The sequence below is a fragment of the Canis aureus genome, chromosome 17 (assembly GCF_053574225.1).
Source record: "Canis aureus isolate CA01 chromosome 17, VMU_Caureus_v.1.0, whole genome shotgun sequence".
In the NCBI taxonomy this organism is placed as follows: Eukaryota; Metazoa; Chordata; class Mammalia; order Carnivora; family Canidae; genus Canis; species Canis aureus.
The window spans coordinates 13,076,547-13,091,756 of NC_135627.1; the positions used below are offsets into that span (position 1 = coordinate 13,076,547).

The 15,210-nt window shown below is 42.3% G+C and overlaps 1 protein-coding gene across 7 annotated transcripts in view; it reads right to left on the reverse strand.

Annotated features, from left to right (window-relative positions):
* The window catches only part of FARP1 (FERM, ARH/RhoGEF and pleckstrin domain protein 1), a 288,608-nt gene that overhangs the window by 228,702 nt on the left and 44,696 nt on the right, over positions 1-15,210 (reverse strand). The window contains exons 1-2 of one of the 7 annotated variants that reach the window (XM_077855136.1): positions 2,051-2,157; positions 1,305-1,535 (exon numbers count right to left, since the gene is read on the reverse strand). The exons of 5 other annotated variants lie outside the window; for them this stretch is intronic. The gene's annotated coding sequence lies outside the window, so the exon portion shown is untranslated. Of the gene's footprint in view, positions 1-939; positions 1,090-1,304; positions 1,536-2,050; positions 2,158-15,210 lie in introns of those variants that run through there. One more of the 7 variants, XM_077855137.1, reaches the window with a different exon arrangement.

Genomic DNA, 15,210 nt, shown 5'->3' on the forward strand with positions numbered 1-15,210 from the left:
CAGCAAAGGGTCATAGGGATGGAGATTTTTTTAGGGGTGCTGGAAATGTCCTGAAACTAAGTTGTGGCAGTAGTCACACAATTCTGTAAATGTACTAAAAACCCCTGAATTGTACACTTAAAACACATCAAAGTTAGGCTATATAAATTATACCTCAATCAACAGGCTAAAAAGTATGTATGCACAACTTGTCGCGATGAGCACCATGTGATTTAGAGAACTGAATCACTATATTGCACACCTGAAACTACTACCATGCTGTATGTTACCTGGAATTAAAATAGCTTTTGAGAGAGAGAGAGAGAGAGAGAGAGAGAGAGCACAGGTGCATGGGGTTGGGGGTGCTGCAAGACAGAGGGGGAGAGAGAATCCCAAGCAGGCCCTGAGCCTGACCCAGGGCTCAATCTCATGACTCTGAGATCATGGCTTAACCAATTACAGCCAAATGCCCCTAAAATAACTTTTTTTTTTTTAAGTGCGTGCACCCACACAAATATCCTTATGAACACACAGAACCTTCCTGGAAGGACAAAGACGTGACTGGTAGGAGAGCTGGCCCCTGGTGAAGGATGGGACTGAGCAGGATATTACCCATTCAGAAATAGACAATTTAAAAAAAATTCATCATCTACTAGGAGGACATATCTTAACGACCTTGATCCCATTGAGAACACGAAACCATTAAAGGAACTGAAACTGCAGTATAGAAAGGTGATCAAGAGGAACATTTGCAAAGAATTTTTTTCCTTCCAGTTTTAAGTAGAAGTCATTTAAATCAACATTACACTAGGGTCAACTAGAATTTAAAACCTTAAAAAAAAAAAACAGGACTTCCGTAAATATACATTTAAAATAAATACACACACAGACACATGTACATAAATAAATGCCACTGAAAAATTCTGAGTGAAGAAAAACTCACAGAAGACTGTTACTCACAGAAGCCCAGGATGCAGATTTTAGGAAGCTACAGGACTGGGTTCTAGAGCCCCCAAAGCACTTCCGAGCGCCCCAGGCCGAGAGGGAAGGAGCACGTATTAGCCATGTTGTGAGGCCAAAAGGAGCTACACTCAGAAGAGCAAAGGGCGAAGGGTGTGTAACCCCAGCTCTGCAGGGTAACAAAGCCACCTTGTGCTCCTCCCCGGAGCGGAGCAGGCAGGCAGGGAGGGAGGGGCTGCCCCAGGAAGGCTGGCGGCCAGCAGAACTCAGGAGCACCCAGGCCAAGTTTGTCTTTTCACAGGGACTCAGATAAGGGGTTTTGAGAAAGTTCAAAACCAGCTATCTCTCCGGATAGATTTGCTTACTTCAAAAAAACGTCTGGGAGCAAAAGAAACAACTGCAGATCATCTGTGTTGTATCAACCAGAGACTTCAAACAGGCAAGAGACTGCTGGGCCCGTTTGATCACTTGGGAGGAGACCAGGACATTAACTGTCTTGGAGCAGGGGTGCCCCGATTCTCCAGCACAGGCAGGGAGAGGACGAAACCCCCATCAACTTTCATAAACACTATCTTCATGGTCTTTTCTCTCCAACCCTAGTTAAAAAAAAAAAAAAAAAAGTACTAAGTGAATTAAACAGGCTAGCTTAAGTACCCCTAACAAATCTCCAGAAAGTACTTCAAGAAAAACTCAAGAGTGGAAGTTTCCTCAGGTTCATAGACATGATTTCAAAAGTCTGGTTTTAACTGGATCCCTTTTCTACTCAAAAACCTAATCTGACCGATACAGCAAGTTAAATGTGAAAATTCCTAGCCAGGCATTCCACGGCCTACCCTGATGTCTCTACTTCTGAATAAACAGTCTCCTAACCCAGCTGGCCACTGCTGTTCTATTTCTTCCTTCTCAAATAGTGCCTTTCTTCCCTGATTCCGATGTCACCTCCTCCAGAAAGCCTTCCCTGATCTACTTTTTCAAGGAAAAAAAAAAAGCCTCACTTTATTGTCTCTGAGGTTTTGCTTATTTTCGGCTTGTAACCTCACTTGTTTTCCAGGCCTTTCTCCCCTTTTCCCACCTTGCCAACTAGATGACAAGTCCAGAGGGGCTGCGTTACCTGGAAGAGTGACAGGCTCCTCCTGTATCAGAGCAAGAGACGGCCCTGGCTGGGGGACTGTGAGAACTTCAGGCAGCGTGCACACACAGATGCACATCTCTCTTCTAGATGACCCCTCTCTTCCCTGGAAAAGGCACACAAAGCCGGCCGGCTCATGCAGGTGGTTTTTAAACCCTGGTTGTAAATGAGCAGCAACAACATCACCTGGGAGCTTGGAAGAAATGCAAATGCTGTCCCAGCACAGGTCCCCTGAACCAGAAAGGCTCAGGGTGCCCTCCGGGAGGTTCTAGAGGTTCTGATGCAGGCTCTGGCCTGAGAACCCCTGCTCTACTTCCCAGCCTCCCCGCGAGGATCAGCTAAAATAAGTAAATCCACCTGACAACAGACTGGGCGGTAACTTCACCAAGAAAACATCCGTGGACCATGTTTTGCCACGTGCACCTGACACAGTGAGAGCCTGATTTTTTTTCAAAAGCTCTTGACAAGAAATGGTGGCATTTCTTCTCCAGTCCCATTTTCACATATAGCCCAACCTTGTTCTAAAAATGATTGAATACAATACTTTCATCTGCACGTTCACGGATTTGGTAGAAGCTTCCCTGCACTGAACAGATAGGCAAAGGCAAGAAGCACGTAGAATGGAAGTGGAGGTAAAAGGTGTTGGGAAGAGGGCTTTTTTTAGCCCAGTGGGGTGGAGGGTGTGGGGACAGTCTCCCATTAGTCCCATGTCAGTGATGTCAATTTTTTTCTTTTTTTTTTTTTAAGATCTTATTTATTTATTCATGATAGACACGGGGGCGGGGGGTGGGTAGAGACCGAGGCAGAGGGAGAAGCAGGCTCCATGCAGGGAGCCTGACGCGGGACTGGATCCCGGGACTCCAGGATCGCGCCCTGGGCCAAAGACAGGCGCTAAACTGCTGAGCCACCCAGGGATCCCCATCTTTTTTTTTCTTTTTTAAAAATAATTTATTTATTAATGAGAGACACACGGGGGGGGGGGCGGGGGCAGAGACACAGGCAGAGAGAAGCAGGCTCCATCCAGGGAGCCCGACGTGGGACTGGATCCTGGGACTCCAGGATCATGCCCTAGGCCGAAGCAGCACCAAACCGCTGAGCCACCGGCTGCCCTCAGTGATGTCAATTTCTTGATGACTCTGAGGGTACAAAATTAAACGTTAGCTCCTCTCCATTCTGCCTCTAACACAAAGGCCAGGGAAAATAAAATGTCAGGAGAGAGCTGGTCTTCTTGAAGACAAAAACAAAACAAAAAACAAAAAACCCCAGCCTGCGCCCTCCCTCGGTTCCCTTACACAAGGCTGCTGAGTGTCAACTCAGAGGCTGCACTTCGTGGGCTGCTGTCGAGCTCACTCTATTTAAAGCACATCATTTTCGGGGTGCCTGGGTGGCTCAGTCCATTAAGCATCTGCCTTCAGTCTCAGGAGACCCACATTGGGCTCCATGCTCAGCTGAGAGCCCATTTCTCCCTTTCCTTGTGCTCTCTCTCTGTGTCAAATAAATAAAATCTTTAAAAATAAATAAATAAAAATAAAGCACATCATTCTCATCCACTTACTAAAGAAAGTCCTCTTCCTTTATCTCCAGATGACACTTGTCAGCCTCTCCACAAATATTTGTGGAAAACACCTAACCCCTGCCTACCCCCCCCCCCGCCCCGCCGTGAGGGAGCAGTGGGTTGCTTACTGAGCATCTCCGAAAATAACAGACTGTTTAGACTACTATTCGGATGTCACAATAATTGGGATCGTGACCATTCACAGGCATTTAGAAGAACCTATTATGTTTCAGCAACTACCCTCAGCCTCATAGGGGACCCAAAACCAAAACATGGCACCATATGGTTTGTCTTTATGGTATGTGTTCTCTATCAGGCAGCAGACATCAGATGCTCAGAGGTAATTGTCCAAGGCAACATGTTTACTTCTAACAACAGGTATTATGTAAATTTTAGAAGCTACAAAAGAACTCAGGAACTGAGAAAATAGGTATTCATTCTTTCATTCAATAAAAATGTCTGCCAGGGGCACCTGGGTGGCTCAGTCAGTGAAGCGTCCAACTCTTGGTCTCAGCTCCAATCTTGATTTCAGAGTTGTGAGTTCGGTACCCATGCTGGGCTCCACGCTGAGTGTGGAGACAACTTCAAAAATAAAAATAAAAAAAAGAGTGTCTGCCCTATGCCAGGAGCTATGCCAATAGTGGGTACAAACTAACAGAGGCAAGAAAGTAGTGAAAAGAAAATGAGATGAGTAGGTGAGAGGCAGATTTCAGTGGGCCTGAAATAGGCCAAAGTGTAGATCTGTGGATCAGAATGAGGCACTGTGGTTTTTAGGATGGGGAAACCATGCAGTTTTAAGAAAATATCTGACAGTGAGGTGGTGGCTCAATCAGGACACCAGTCAGAAAACAGCTGTAACACCCCACATAAGAAAGGATGGTAGTGGGGTGCCTGGCCGGCTCAGTCAGTAGAGCCTGCATGGCTCTTGATCTCGGGGTCATGACTGGAGCCCCACGTTGGGTGCAGAGATTACTTTTTTTAAAAATCTTTTGATAAAGAAGAAAGTCCATTCATGAGATCTGGTATGATCGGATAGTCATGGGTATGGAGTGAAAAGGGATCATTTGAGAAATGGAAGAAGAAGGCAGAGTGACCATTAGTAATTCAGACAGCAAATATATTACTCCATACTAATCTTTATTAAATAGACTTTATTTCTTAGAGTTTTGTATTTCTGAGAAAATACAGAGGGCTCCTCATTACCCTCTCTCTCCTCACACACAGTTCCTATTACAAACATCTGCATTAGGGTGAAAAATTTGTTACAACTGATGGAAAGGTGCTTTTTTTTTTTTTAAGATTTTATTTATTCATGAGAGACACCGAGTGAGAGGCAGGGACGTAGGCAGAGAGAGAGGCAGGCTCGCAGAAGGGAGCCTGATGTGGGACTCGATCCCACAACCCTGGGACCACAACCTGAGCTGAAGGCAGATAGATGCTCAACCACTGAGCCACCCAGGCATCCCTGATGGACCAATTCTGACACATTATTATTAACTCGAGTCCGACTCCAGTGTACCTTGTGTGGGGTGTAACAAGCGCAAAATGTCATGCATCCACCACTATGATATCACACAGCATCACTTGTCTGCCCTAAAAATATCCTGTTCTTCACCCCACCCCCTTCTCCATCCTATCCCATGACAACCACTGATCTTCTTATCGTCTATCCTTTTACCTCTTCCAGAAAGTCCTGTGGGTAGAATCATACAGGATTCTTTCAGACTATCTTCTTTGACTAAGCAATATGCATTTGAGGTTCCTTCATGGGTTTTTTTTTTTTTTCATGGCTGACAGCTCGTATCTATCAGAATAATATTGCATCGTCCGCAGGTACCACATCTTATTTATCCTTTCACCTAGTGAAGCACATCATGCTTGCTTCCAGTTCAAGGCTACTCTGAAATGCCTTTTAAGTTACAGAAATGGAAGGTATAGATGTCACCTCCGAAGGGTGCCAGCTCGGCTTGAGGTGAGAGATGAGACCAAGTCCTGCTGTTCTGTGAGCAGACACTTGGCTGCCAATTTCCAGCTCAGACAAGCCCACACCTCAGCAGGTAATGCCGCTTATCTCAGAGGTCCTACGAGATAACTCTCTTTACTTTGTGGGAAAATGACAGAACTTAACAAATAACCGAAAAGGAAGGAAGGAAGGAAGGAAGGAAGGAAGGAAGGAAGGAAGGAAGGGAGGGAGGGAGGGAGGGAGGGAGGGAGGGAGGAAGAAAGAAGAAAGAAAGAAAGAAAGAAAGAAAGAAAGAAAGAAAGAAAGAAAGAAAGAAAGAAAGAAAGAAAGAAAGAAAGAAAGAAAGAAAGAAAGAAAAAGAGAGAGAGAGAGAAAAGAGTGCTAGGTATTTTCTTTAATAAACTACAAGGCATTAAGTTTGTTTTCAGATTAAGTTAGGATATCCTCAACAGCCTCATTATTAAATAAGGAAATTTTTAGTAAAAGACTTAACTGACATTCTATCGTCTTCTGCTAAGTTTCAGACACTCTGGAAATGATGCTTAAGAAATAAATGCCAAGGGCAGCCAGGTGGCTCAGCAGTTTAGTGCTGCCTTCAGCCCAGGGCCTGATCCTGGAGTCCCGGGAATCAAGTCCCGCGTCAGGCTCCCTGCGTGAAGCCTGCTTTTCCCTCTGCCTGTGTCTCTGCCTCTCTCTCTGTGTGTCTCTCATGAATAAATAGAAAGAAAGAAAGAAAGAAAGAAAGAAAGAAAGAAAGAAAGAAAGAAAGAAAGAAAGAAAGAAAGAAAGAAAGAAAGAAAGAAAGAAAGAAAGAAAGAAAGAAAGAAAGAAAGAAAGAAAGAAAGAAAGAAAGAAAGAAAGAAAGAAAGAAAGAAAGAAAGAAAGAAAGAAAGAAAGAAAGAAAGAAAGAAAGAAAGAAAGAAAGAAAGAAAGAAAAAGAAAGAAAGAAAGAAAGAGAAAAGAAAAGAAAAGAAAAGAAAAGAAAAGAAAAGAAAAGAAAAGAAAAGAAAAAGAAAAAGAAAAAGAAAAGAAAGAAATGCCAAGGGGCACCTGGGTGGCTCCGTGGTTGAGCATCTGCCTTTGGCCCAGTTTGTGATCCAGGGTCCTGGGATCGAGTCCCACATGGGGCTCCCTGCATGGAGCCTACTTCTCCCTCTGCCTATGTCTCTGCCTCTCTCTGTGTCTCTCATGAGTAAATAAATAAAATCTTAAAAAAAGAAAGAAAGAAAGAAAAAGAAATAAATGCCAAGCTGTGTGCCTGAGTGGCTCAGTGGTTACATGTCTGCCTTTAGCTCAGGTCGTGTTCCCAGGGTCCTGGGATTGAGCCCTACGTCAGGCTCCCTGCTCAGCTCCCAGGTCAGGGAGTCTGCTTCTCCCTCTTGGTCTCTCTTTCTCAAATAAATAAATAAAATCTTAAAAAAAAAAAAAAAGCAAAGAAATGCCAAAATTTAAATGCATCCTGCATCTTGCGGAAGGAACATTCTCCTGACATCTATGCTAGAGTGAGTAACGGCATGTTTCGCACAACTTTAAGAAAAAAAGAAAGCATTTCCTAAAGCTTACCAAAGCCAATGAATCATAAATGACAGGGCTTCCCTTCAGGGTGGGAAAAGGAAAGCAATTTCTATTAAAGCCATTAAAGAATAGACTGTTAGATTTCTACTCTCACACAGTTTCAATATTATTCAAGAAGTAAACTAGGCAGTATTATCACAGACCAAATGACACAATAAAACTCAACAGAATTGCAAAGGGTATCACATCCTGAAACACTTCCCCTAGAATTAATCATTAATTAAAATAGTGAAATGTCAAGGTAAGAAAAGTAAGTAATAAAAAAGTGAAACTCCTTGTAAAAAACAGTAAGTTTAAATGTCAGCCTGGCTGATAAATAAGGTATTTAAATAATACTGTGCATTAAAAAAATAATAATTATGACTAATATTTTTTGCCTTGGACTGCAGAGGGAAAGAAAACAATCTAGATACTATCAGATTGTTCACCAATTCTAATCCTAATTTTTGACAGGCTTGAATGCATTCTAAAATTAACCTTTTCTAGATTTTAGGCTTCTCATTCAGAGACTGTAGGGGGAAAAACATATACAACTATTATTTTAATTTAGCCAACACTTCTATAGCACTTTCTAGGACAGATCATTGTTCTATGAGCTTTATAAACACTAACTTCTTTAATCCTCACAACTACCATTAGGTGGACACTATCATTGACCCCTTTTACAGATAAGAAAACTGGGACCAAGGGATTAAGTCAACTTTCCCACGGTCACCCAGTTAGTAAAGTGGCAGATGCAGAACCAGATGGCAGACAGGCTCATCTTCACCACCATCATCATTGGCCCTCCTGGGCAAGATAACCTCTAAAATTGTCACCCTCTCGAATACTCAGTGATCTCAGGACTCAGTATTTCAGATGCAATCAGCCTCCCCTGAACACCTTTTCTAGCACAGAAGTGCCAATCAAGCCACCACCAAGCTAATCACTAACACAGGCTACGAAGGATGCCAAAGGGGCAAACCCATTAAATCCTCAAAATGCTTACCGAATTATTACTAGACCTATAAAGAGTATGGCGTAATGTCTTTTTATGGTTCGAAGTTATGAATTGTTTAAATGCCTTAAAACCTCTCTCACTTCTCTGAGCAAGGATTTTTCACAAATGTCTGTTCAGGCAGTAGACAGCGCATTCACACAACACCCGTGGATTAGCCGAGTTCTTAGAACTGAAGATACTCTGAGCACAGGCCAAGTCACTGCCCTTAGAAGTGCTGCAAAACTGCATCGCTTCTGCCGGGCAAAGTCAAAGAAAGATAACCCGCAGAGAGCAAAGAGTCGGCTCCCACGGAATACACTGCTGGGTGAAAACAAACAGACATGAAAGCACATGTAGAACTTTCTGCAGCCACATGTCACGAGAGAGAAGTGGGTTTCTATTAACAGAAGTCACAACCCAGGGGACCTGGGTAGCTCAGTGGTTAAGCATCAGGGCGTCCTGGGATCGAGTCCCACATTGGGCTCCCTGCAGGGAACCCTCTTCTCCCTCTGCCTGTGTCTCTGCGTATCTCTGTGTCTCATGAATAAATACATAAAATCTTTAAAAAAAAAAAAAAAAAAAGCACTTCCTTGTGCTATGATGTCATTACTACACAACCACCATATAGACAGCTCCCTGCAGAAGAAAGGTTCCTGGGGAGAATCTGTGAAAAACTAGTGCGCCAAGAAGGGGAAAACAAGTCCTGGCAAGCTGGTGGCTGAATGGCAGGTGCTGGTCTGTCTGGCCCTCATTAGCTGGGTCTCCTTGTTCCCTACAGCCTGAAAGCAGGTACCAGCTCAGTTTCCCAGATGGGGAGCACCTGAGGCTCACTTAGTTCATAGAAGCCAGCATCCCTAAGGCACCAACATTCTATAATCCACTGGAACAAGCCATTAAAGAAATACAAACCCACCCAATAGAATAAATGAGAGCAGAAAGAACACTACCTGGACAGCAAGAAATGGCACATAAGGAACACATATTTTCCTCTAACTCCAGGTTTTCATAGAACAACTTTGCTGAAATGCAAAATTCACCTGTAACAGAAGCTCAATGGTATTATTATATATAATATATATCATATATTCTGAGATCATAAAATATAAAATCAGAAATAAAGAACAAAGTGAATCTTAACCAGTCATTTGCAAGCTTGACTACTCTGTGCCACAGTACGGCAATGGTGAAGACATTTTTCTTAAAGTCCCTAACAACAGTTTCAACATTGAAAATACAAGTAAATAGTATTCTACCAAAGTATCATTGAAAGGAAAATGGATTGTTCCCCACACCAATATAAGCAGGAAGAATGAACAGTCTTTATCTAAAGAATTCTGAAACCGAAAAGAGAATATAAAAACAAATTAAAAGTAAAAATTAAACAAAAAGTGTATTATCTGTTACAGAAAACATGAAAAGACCAAAAAAAAAAAAAAAAAAAAAAAGGAAAACTCAGAGGTGCCTGTCTGGTTCAGTAGGAGAAGCATGAGACTCTTGATCTCAGGGTCATGAGTTTGAGTCCCACACTGGGTGTACAGATTACTTAAATAAAAAGTTAAAAAAAAAAAAAGAAGGAAAACTTGGAAAATAATTCTGGAATTTACATCTCCTCCAAGTCTATATATAAAAATAAGCCTGGGAAATTCTCCCAACATTTCACAGATAAATAACCTTTTTTGTTGTTGTTTTTTTTGTGTGTGTGTTTTTAAAAGACTCCATTTATTTATTCATGAGAGAAAGGCAGAGACACAGGCAGAGGGAGAAGCAGGCTCTATGCAGGGAGCCCGATGTGGGACTCGATCCCGGGTCTCCAGGATCATGCCCTCGGCTGAAGGCAGATGCCCAACTGCTGAGCCACCCAAGCGTCCCTTTTTTGTTTTGTTGCAAACTCATTTTAGTTAACCCCAAGCAAAACAACATTTCAAAAGAAAAGTTATATTCAGGGCAGCCCCGGTGGCGCAGCGGTTTAGCACCGCCTGCAGCCCAGGGCGTGATCCTGGAGACCCTGGATCAAGTCCCACGTCAGGCTCCCTGTATGATGCCTGCTTCTCCCTCTGCCTGTGTCTCTGCCTCTCTCTCTCTCTCTCTCTCTCTGTCTCTAAGAATAAATAAATAAAATCTTTAAAAAAAAAAAGTTACATTCAAAAATTCTTAATAAAATCCTACAAAAAAAAATCCTACCTAAGTGACAAAAGCGCACGCAAGAGTATCTACTATGAGTAAGTTAAGACTTAAACTAGGAATTCTGAGATAGACTAGACCATGGAAATAGACCATGTAATTCATTATAACCAGAAATGATAGTAGCATAGAATAACCATGAGATATCAAAAAACACATTCAAAAACTGAACATGTTATTTTTTTGTCTAAAGATTTTATTTACTTATTTGAGAGAGAGAACATGAGCGAGGGTGGGAGAGGGCCAGAAGGAGAGAGGGGGGCAGACTCTCCACTGAGCAGGGAGCACAATATGGGGCTCAGTCCCAGGACCCCGGGATCATGACCTGAACCAAAGGCAGATGCTTAACCAACTGAGCCACTCAAGCACCCCAAAAACCAAACATACATTCTTAATATTTGTGTGTGTGTGTGTGTGTGTGTGTGTGTGTGTGTGTGTGTATATGTAGGCCCTGAAAAGTAACTGGTAGTAGGCACACCAAAACAGATTTTCTTTGGGGGGTAAGATTATAAATGATTTTTCTTTTCTTCTGAGAAGGTCCAAAGGTCAATATGAAATAGATACCCATCTACAGACAGTGTGGAGGGGCAGGCCCTCTCCAGGACAAATGGCAGGGAACTCTTTTTGGCCAAGAAGGAAATGCAGACATACAAGCCTGTGAAGAATTTCCAGAAGAGCTGCCCAGTCATCCTTCAGAGCAGGTGACAGAGTCCCAGAAAGGATCTCATCCCTGCCAGGCATGAGAGCTGGGCAGTCAGGGTATAAAATCTATCTCAGGGCAGGGGACATGTGACTACCACCTGTAGAGCCTGCCATGAACACAGGATCCTGTGGTTGAGGAAAAGAACCACGGAGGTAAGCTCCACCTCCACTGTACTAAGAAACCTAACATCAATTTAACGTCTTAAAGTTGTCACTATTTTGAAACAGAAAAGTAAGCTTAAATATCTGTAAGTCATTCCAATGGCCCCACATCTAAAATTCAGACATTTAGAACTTAGTGTTGGTGCACCTCAGCAAGAAGCAGGGAGCACAGAGATCCCTCCTCTCAAGCCTTTGACTTTCAGACCCAAATGTGTGTGATATGTGGCCAAGTACGTCAAATACAGTAAAGGATATTTAAATAAGTGAGAGTAAAGATGAAATGTTCAATGCAAGGTACTGCAACAAATGGGTGGCCATTTGGGAAAAAAAAATAAGTTGGACCCACACTTCCTACCAAAATAAATTTGAAATGGATAGACGATTTAAAGGCAAATAATTAAATTAAGGTAGAATTAATATACAGTGGTATATTAGTGGTATAACCAGCTTTACTGTCACCTGGCCCTTAAATTTGAATTAAATTTAAAACCTTTGATTCTCAGACATTCTCAGCTTCCAATGTCCACTTCCACCACACAGGAAGGCTACATATATTCTGTATATCATGCGCCTCATGTGGCGTCAAGCTGCCTCTGAGTGGCTATCTGACAACGGCCAACTGTATGGAGCTCCACTCCTGATCATCAGCAGGGATTTATCTATATGTGCCCCAGATAACAGAACTTCAACAGTGGTTGAAACAACAGTTTCAAAGCTAAAGGTCCTTGCATTCTCGTATTTATTATGACCATTATAAAAAATTTTACCATTCTGACATGAGCTATTTTATTTCTATTCAATTTTTAAACTGTAATTCATAATGATCTTAATCAATCCTGATAAGCAATTATGGCCAATTAGAAATCTTTTTCAAAGACTGATTTATTGGGGATCCCTGGGTGGCTCAGCGGTTTAGCACCTGCCTTCAGCCCAGGGCCTGATCCTGGAGACCTGGGATCAAGTCCCACATCAGGCTCCCTGCGTGGTGGAGCCTGCTTCTCCCTCTGCCTGTGTCTCTGCCTCTCTCTCTCTGTATCTCATGAATTAAAAATAAAAAAAAAAAAGACTTAAAAAAAAAAAAAAAGACTGATTTATTTATTTTAGAGAGAGCATAGGGGGAGGGGTAAGGGGACCGTGGAGCCTACTGCAGGACTGGATCTCATGACCTGAGGACCTGAGCCGAAACCGAGTTGGACGCTGAACCAACTGAGCCACCCAGGCGCCCTGGCTAACTAGCAATCTGAAGAAGACAAAGATAAATGGAGAGAAAAACCCCACTAGGGTTGAGAAGGAACCAACATGGTAGCTAAGACAGAATTCTTTAAATGAATATATAAATTTTCTGCAATACAAAAACCCACGGAGAATATTTATAGAGCATGACAGAGCAACATAAAATCCATCTAGAAAATAAGCAGGCAGTGAAACTAAAAGAATATATTAATTTTATGTAGTTCCATGATTAAAAATACACTGCTAAGGGCCAATCATCAAAATGGATAGTCATCAAGAAGAGGACTTGAGAAAGGAAGCTAGAAACGAAGATGGCTTTATTAAGAACAAATCAGGCTGCAATCACCTCATTTCTGTTTTTGTCAGATTTTTACTTGGGGAGCTCAGGAGATCATTAGAGCCGTACAATAGCTGGAATTCAGCGAGGTGTTCCAAAGAAGTGTTCGTGACATGGTTGTGCATCAGGAGGAGTAAGGGCCGGGTGACAGTAAAGCTGGTTGCTACTGAACAATGTACCCAAAACGTTTTAAATATTAAAGAACATCTCCCTAGACTATGAGTCCCAGAAAAAAGCCCAGTCCTTGTAACTTACCGGATATCTTTTGTTAGTTGCTTCAATAAAGGTTTTAATGGCATGCAAATCATATTTATGGATAATGAACCACTAACACAAAGAAATGCCAGGATATTTAATAGAAATGTACCAGCTAATATAACCTTGTATATTAATTCTACCTTAATAAAAAAAAGATAGGAATGCATCAAACATCCCAACATTACATGTCTTTGTAGTATGATATCTATAATACCACTGCTCTGACAGGTCTCTCTAAATAAAGAAGGCAGCTGGCTGCTTCTACTTGCGCACAGATTTTTCTTTGGGGGGGAATAAACATATGTAAGAACAGCTTGGTTTTCTAGTGACTCCACAACCATAATCAGCAGAAGATACAGTATGGCATCTTACTGTAAAAGACTGCTGGGCTCCGATCAATCAATCAATCGGTCCATCCATCCAACCATGCATCTATCCATCCATCCATACCTTGTTGCCTAGGTGAGGAACTGGAAACGCAAACACATCTCACTAACATCTATTTTGCTTCACAGAATATCCATTGAAGAATAAAGGGACAAAATGATTACCAACATGGGCAAAATTCTCTGACTTCCTCATGTTTCTGGTTGGTTTAAAACATCTGCCTATAATCAATGTTTTTCTCTTAAAATGCCAAAGGAATTTTTTGGGAGAATTTTTCCCTGGAAGTAGAATAGCAAGTAAAACTCAATGTTGTACACCTGGTGTTGATGGAAATGTGATATGACACTTCTAGAACCAATATGCATTGATACCATCAATAATGTGGACTCCCTAGAATGTGCCATTTTGGAGAATTTATCTTTGAGAAACCATCCCAATAAATAAAGAGGCATCAAACACCAAGGTGTTCTTTGTATTCTCATTTACATTCATGTCAGCTCAGGATACCCAAAGAACAGTTAATCAAATTACTTTACATCTGCTGCCTGGAATAGTGTACACTCAAAAACTATAAACATAAAGATTATGCAACATAAGAAAATCAACTTGATATACTGTTAAGGTAAAAAAAGAAAACCCACAAAAATAGGGGCACCTGGCTCAGGAGGACAAGACTCTTGATCTTGGGGTTGTAAGTTTAAGCCTCATGATGGGCAGAGTTTGCCTGCAGACATGCATGCATGCATGCATGAATGAATGAATGCAAAATTGCACTTGAACAGTGATTATGGACACCATAGATAGGGTCTCAATGTGACAGGTGAAGAATTTGATTTGTTGGAGCTGCAAGATTGTGTTTTTCTTCCTTTTAAGTCAGAGATTGGTTTTTACTGCTACATTGCAGGAGGGGAAAAAAAGAAATATTAAAAAGAAAAGAAAGGAGTACAGTCTCCTGTACTGCCTTCATAACTGAGATGAAATTCATCTTGGTATCTACGGAATATGAACTGGTTATATTCCTAATATTTACTCCCATTTGGATGAATATTTGGAACTCAAGTGTCCACTGTTACACAGTGGAAAAATTCTCCAGCCAGCCCTGGAAAGCCTGTTTTACTGCAATGAAGTTTACCAGTAGTATGAACAAGAGCTAACTACTATGTATATGGCTCCATTGCTATTGAAAAGTATATTCTGGGGACGCCTGGGTGGCTCAGTGGTTGTCTACCTTCAGCTCAGGAGTCCCGGGATCTAGTCTCACATCGGGCTCCCCCCAAGGAGCCTGCTTCTCCCTCTGCCTGTGTCTCTGTGTCTCTCATTAATAAATAAGTAAAATCCTTTAAAAAAAAAAAAAGAGAGAGAGAGAAAAGTGTATTTTGTAGCCCAAGTCAAGGTCCCCCCAGTGCTCATTTCACCTGTTTCAGAGACTCCTAAGGTTGCTCTATTGGGGGTGGATGGTTGGGGTGGGAGGCAAGTAGTCAAGGAAGGGTCTATGCTGAGAACCCTGGCAGAGGATTCTGGGCTTCTGCAGGTCAAAGCTCTTGGGAGCCCTGTGAGAACACTGCAGGAACCCAGCCGTACAACAGCATCAGAGGTTAACAGCCAGGGGCAGAACTGGGGGTTCCTATAATGCCTCCAGCAGTGCTGGGCAGGGAGCATCAGGTCGGAGCCATGCTGTGTGTGTCAAGTTTCCACTCTTAGGGAAGGGGGAACAGGAGGGCAATAGAAATCAGGAGCTGGTCTAGAGGAGGTGGCAGGAGGCCAGTGTTTGTACATTTAAAGCATTCAAATGGATACTCAGGAGTCAAGG